This window comes from Aplysia californica, unplaced genomic scaffold (assembly GCF_000002075.1).
Source record: "Aplysia californica isolate F4 #8 unplaced genomic scaffold, AplCal3.0 scaffold00803, whole genome shotgun sequence".
Taxonomy (NCBI): Eukaryota; Metazoa; Mollusca; class Gastropoda; order Aplysiida; family Aplysiidae; genus Aplysia; species Aplysia californica.
The window spans coordinates 13,847-19,197 of NW_004798073.1; the positions used below are offsets into that span (position 1 = coordinate 13,847).

At 44.3% G+C, this 5,351-nt stretch overlaps 1 protein-coding gene across 1 annotated transcript in view; it reads left to right on the forward strand.

The window, feature by feature from the left end:
- Positions 1 to 5,053: 5,053 nt before the first annotated feature.
- The window catches only part of LOC101846610 (KICSTOR complex protein SZT2), a gene marked incomplete at both ends in the record, with an annotated part of 59,002 nt that continues 58,704 nt past the window's right edge, over positions 5,054 to 5,351 (forward strand). Inside the window, 1 exon segment of the mRNA XM_035972702.1 lies at positions 5,054 to 5,169.

Below are 5,351 nucleotides of genomic sequence, written 5' to 3' on the forward strand. Positions count from 1 at the left end.
TAACAACAACAACAACAATAGCAACAACAACAGCAGCAGCAACAACAGTAGCAACAACAGCAGTAACAACAACAACAACAGTAGCCACAACAGCAGCAACAAGAGCACCACAACAACAGCAACAACAACAACAGCAGCAACAACAGCAGCAACAACAAGAGTAACAACAACTACAACAACAAAAGATAAAAGTATTGTTAAATTGTTTTGTTGTCGCGACTCCTTTCTGCGGGCTAAAAGTGCCTTCAGTTAGCTCTGTTGTAGCCTCTTTCGATGAAGTTATTGTTAATACTTTAAGCTCCAATTAACATTGCTTAAACGTTTGAGCGCAGGTGACTGGAAAGGACCACTGGCAGGTCCTACTTCTTCTCATTTCCTCGATTGATCCTGTCCGTCAGTACTACTTTCCCCCCTGAGCTACATGGCCATAATTGGTGGATGGTTGGCGGGTGATCTGGTGTGCTTTGCTCGCTCTTTCCTATCAAACATCGATTGCCCCTAATTCTCATCCTTCTTTTTTTCTTTCTTTTTTTTTTTTACTCTCCAGCAACACCTTTTTGTTGTTGTTATTGTTGTTGTTGCTGCTGCTGCTGGAATCAGAGAAACCGATATTGTTCGGGGGGGGGGAGGGAGGCTTAACACCTTTGATCAATAGCACTAAAAAAAAGTAAATTTGCAGGGTCCAAGGACACTGCAGCTTTGGAAGTTACCAAACTTTAGTTGCCATTTTCTCGCTGTTTTACCGTCTGACACCAGGCCACCCGGCCTCCTTGTCAAGAGTATTTTTTTCATCAAAAGCAAGACAAATAAACAAGATAATATATGATTATTCTAATAACTTCAAACTTCAAATGCACAAAAATTGACGAGTGCCAGATTCCACCGTCGGGAAAAAGGGGGGGGGGGGAGAGGGTAAACTTCCACTATTACAATTTTATTAACAGATGCTATTGGTGCAAAAGTGAAGGGGTCACTTCTGGTATTTCTTTCGTCTTCGTTTCTCTCTGCACCCACGGCCCCAGGTACTGAGTCACACAGCTCCCCGGTCCAGCTTCGTTAAGGTTCCTCTTTGAAAAGGTTTTTGACACGACAGTTGTAGTACAGTTGAAGCGATGGTGTACAGTCTTATAGCTGTTGGGTGACCAACGATTCCCACGGATTCACAGTAACTGTAAATTTGGACGGACCCCCCCCCCCAAAAAAAAAAAATCATTCTTATGAGTTTAAAACATCTTTTGAGCATGCCGTCTCATTGACCCAAATGTGAAGATTCCCCCTAGATATGCGCATTGGATCAATTAGGTTCTCGATGGAGGGTTCAAGATCACTTTTACTGCATAAGTCTGTTCGATGACCAAACGATTGTATTCGTTTTCAAAACCACCACGACCTGTTAGTTTTACTATTCTAACCCACTCCGGTCGGGTAGATCTATATTGTCGTATCATTGTGATATAATTAAAGCCCACATGGCTTCACAATAACACTGATTACTTTGGCTGGCCAAGGTCATAATAGCAAAAAGAGATCACCTTATGCGGGTTTCTTTTGTTTTTGTGTTGTAAGTTGGGGGGGGGGGGGTTCGTTTTCTTTTTACTCTTTGTTCTTTCTCTCGCGTGAGTAGAGACACTACACACACACACACACACACACTCACACACACACACACACACTCACACACACACACACACACACACACACACACACACACACACACACACACACACACACCTTTGTAAATGTGTCTGATGTTTGTTTATCGCTTTTATTGCTACGTTTGTGGCTCCCTATCAAACGTCTGTCGTCTTGATCTCCCTCCTTCTTTTTTGGGTTTGTTACTCCCTTGTAACACCTATCAAACGTCTGTCGTCTTGATCTCCCTCCTTCTTTTTGGGGTTTGTTACTCCCTTGTAACACCTTTAATCTTCGGCACTTATATTATGACCTTACTGTGTTGCAAGTGCCGTAAAACTCTTACTAAAACTACAAAAGTTAGTGAGACATTTGATCTCGATGTTGGTGCCGCTGCTTGTATCTCAGACTTGGGGGATGGGTGGGTAGAGGGCGCCACTGGTAGGTCCTACTTTCCCTCTGTTTCTGTCTGTCTGTCTTACTTTTCCCCAGCACTAAATGGCGATTTTTGTGTCGATTTGCTTCTTTTTTCTCAATCTAACAAACAAACAAACAAACAAACAAACAAACAAACAAACAGACAATCAGATTTGATGGGGCTGGGGGCGTTTCTCATCTAAAGTGACGCGCAGAACCAAACTTAAAATCATGAGGCTCGTATCTCTCACCCCAACCCCACCCCATTCTCTCTATCTCAATAAATCTCAACTGCCTTTGTGCGTTATCTTCGGTCTCTCTCTCTCTCTCTCTCTCTCTCTCTCTCTCTCTCTCTCTCTCTCTCTCTCTCTCTCTCTCCCTCTCTCCCTCTCTCCCTCTCCCCCCCCCTCTCTCTCTCTCTCTCTCTCTCTCTCTCTCTCTGCCGATGTTATTCATATGTTTATCGAATTTATCGATCACTTCAACCTATCGCTGAGATCAAAAGTCGATCAGATCTGCCAAGAGAGACGGGTTTATCTAACAGCAATGCACTAATCAGCGTTGACTATAAGCCACCCGAACTTGTTGAGGGATGCCGAGAGAGTGGAAGTTATCAGAAACTCCGATGGGCAATCAGTGAAGGAATGGAAATACATATCAGCACGTCAGAGGTCCTGAGTCCACGTCGAAGTATTATGAGACGATAAAGGGAATTATTTAAGTGCTTAAGATCTGTTTCAAGTGGCTGTGCCTGCGGGGTGTTATCAGCGATCATGTGAGGCCGCAGGGAGATAAACTAATGATATTGTCAAGGTGGCGTGACTGTTTCTGGTGCAGGTATCTCTGTGACGTGGCGGGGTATCTAGCGGCTAGGAGGAGGTCGAGGGTCGAGCCCCAGGTGGGGTGAGAAATTTCGTCGTTCTTCCGGGTGGTTTTCTCGCTCAGTCGGTTGTCGTGTGTGTGGGTTGGGGCACCCAGTGGGTGGGTTTTACCTAAGTACCACCCTGCTGATTGTTTTTTCTGTCTGTCCGTCTTGTTTTGTTTTTTTGTCTGTCCGCCTTGTTTTGTTTTTTTGTCTGCCCAGGTCTTGTTTTGTTTGGAGTTTTTTGTCTGTCCGTCTTGTTTTCGTTTTTTTGTCTGTCCGTTTTGTTTTTTTGTCTGCCCAGGTCTTGTTTTGTTTGTTTTTTTGTCTGCCCAGGTCTTGTTTTGTTTTTTCTGCCTGCCCGTCTTGTTTTGTTTTTTTCTGTCTGCCCGTCTTGTTTTGTTTTGTTGTTGTTGGTTTTTTTTTGTCTAGTAGGGACTTTGCGAAGTGGATGGATTCTGGCTTCAACGAAATACACAGCCCACTTTAAAAACCAGAACAAAAAAGAGGAAGGGGAGGGGTGCATGACGGCGGGCCACTGAGCTTCTGCACCGGCGGCAGGTACATACTGTACTGAAGGTGGCGGAAGGCTAGCTGTTCCCTACAGTGATAACCTTCTTTCTTTTATATCGTTTGTCCAGATGGACGCCGCTCTCCGGAGCGCGTGCAGTGGGCGGTCTGCCCATGTCCAAATCAAGGAGAATCCTAGAAATTTAATGTTTCCAAATCTTCTGTCTGTTTTACACTATCTAGATGATTTGGGAGGGGGGGCATAACTCCAAAACGATTTTTAAAAACCCAGCAGTTTAAAACAAAGAAGAAAAAAAAGAATGAGCCATAAACCAAATTGTTTTCTTTACGAATTTTGGTTATTATAATGATATGTGCTTTAAGATTTTCACAGCATACACAATTTTGACCACAACACAAAACAGACTGCTGCCAAATCAAATACTTTCCTTTCTCTCTGCTGGTTCTGTTTACGCTTCTTCATCATCATCATTGCCTTTCTCACCCTGCTCCATGGTATAGGCCACGGACAAACACCTTCCACTTTTCTCTATCCTGGGCTAGCTTCTTGATGTTATTCCATGTCTTCCCTCTTTTCTGTACATCGATTTCTGTGATTGTCCGCTGTCCTTCATTGTTCCTGCTGATTGCAGAAGCTCCTCCGTCTCCCAAGATCGAAAGATAAAAAGCTGTGTTTGTCCGTGTTTCTGTAACTTACTGTTTTTTACTGGGTTGGGTAGTTGGCCCTCCGCAAACTGGCACTTTTCGGGCGACCAGACCTATGCACTTTTAGTCGCCTCTTACAACACGCAGTATCACGGCAGGTGTATTCTTTGCTCCTCCATAGTAAAACTACGCCCCCCCCCCCCCCACCAGCAGGGGAGTTTACGCTTCTTACTTTTTTCCTTATTCTATATTATTATGGCTGTTATTGTGTCGATGTCCTCTTTACACATATATTAAGCTAAGCGGGTTGTTGGAGTGTGCCATTGGTAGGCCCTACTTGTTTTCTTTCCCTCTCGTGTTTGTCATTTCTTGCTTTCTCCCTGCACTAAATGACCGTTATTGTGGTCGGCGATGTGCTGACAAATGGCAGCCTGTTAAAAAAAAAAAGTGTACGTCGTTACTTGACTTCCATGTTACATGCCCTGAAGGTGCAAGGGAGTCAGAAATGACATTTGGATAAGTCTCATGCAAAAGACTTGAGTTCGATTCCCGTGTTGGGAGAGTAGTGTTATTGAGAGTTGTTGGAGCTCGAAAAATTACAGTTCGGTGAGGCCCATGTTTTGATTCAAGCCAAAGAAAAATGACAGTCCAGTAAAGCCCATGTTTTGATGCAGACCAATGAAATGACAGTCCAGGGAACCCCTTATTTTGACTCAAATCAAAGAATTAACAGTTCGTTCAGTGAGCTTTATGTTTTTGCGTGTTTTGTTCTTTTGGTATGTGTTTTGCGGGGTTCGCGACTGCATACAGTCTAATATTATGAAGGCACGGGACACATCAAACATTTTCAGTTTGGTAGGAATTACTTATGAATTTTGCCCGGGTGGCTGCGGAAGCCTACTCTCATTGATTTTAGTTTAAAGCCCATGTTTGACCGAGTCTTGTATTGTGTCTGTGTCTCCCCAGTTCTACCCGTTCGACTACGAGTGTGTGTCCAGTCTGACCACCTTCGAGCACCTGGTTTACCTGTGTCAGAACTCTGGGAGTCCAAGTCCTGATGCTGTCGCCTCTCGCCAGTCCAGGTGTGTGTGGGGCTGGGGGCGTTTCTCATCTAAAGTGACGCGCAGAACCAAACTTAAAATCATGAGGCTCGTATCTCTCACCCCAACCCCACCCCACCATTCTCTCTATCTCAATAAATCTCAACTGCCTTTGTGCGTTATCTTCGGTCTCTCTCTCTCTCTCTCTCTCTCTCTCTCTCTCT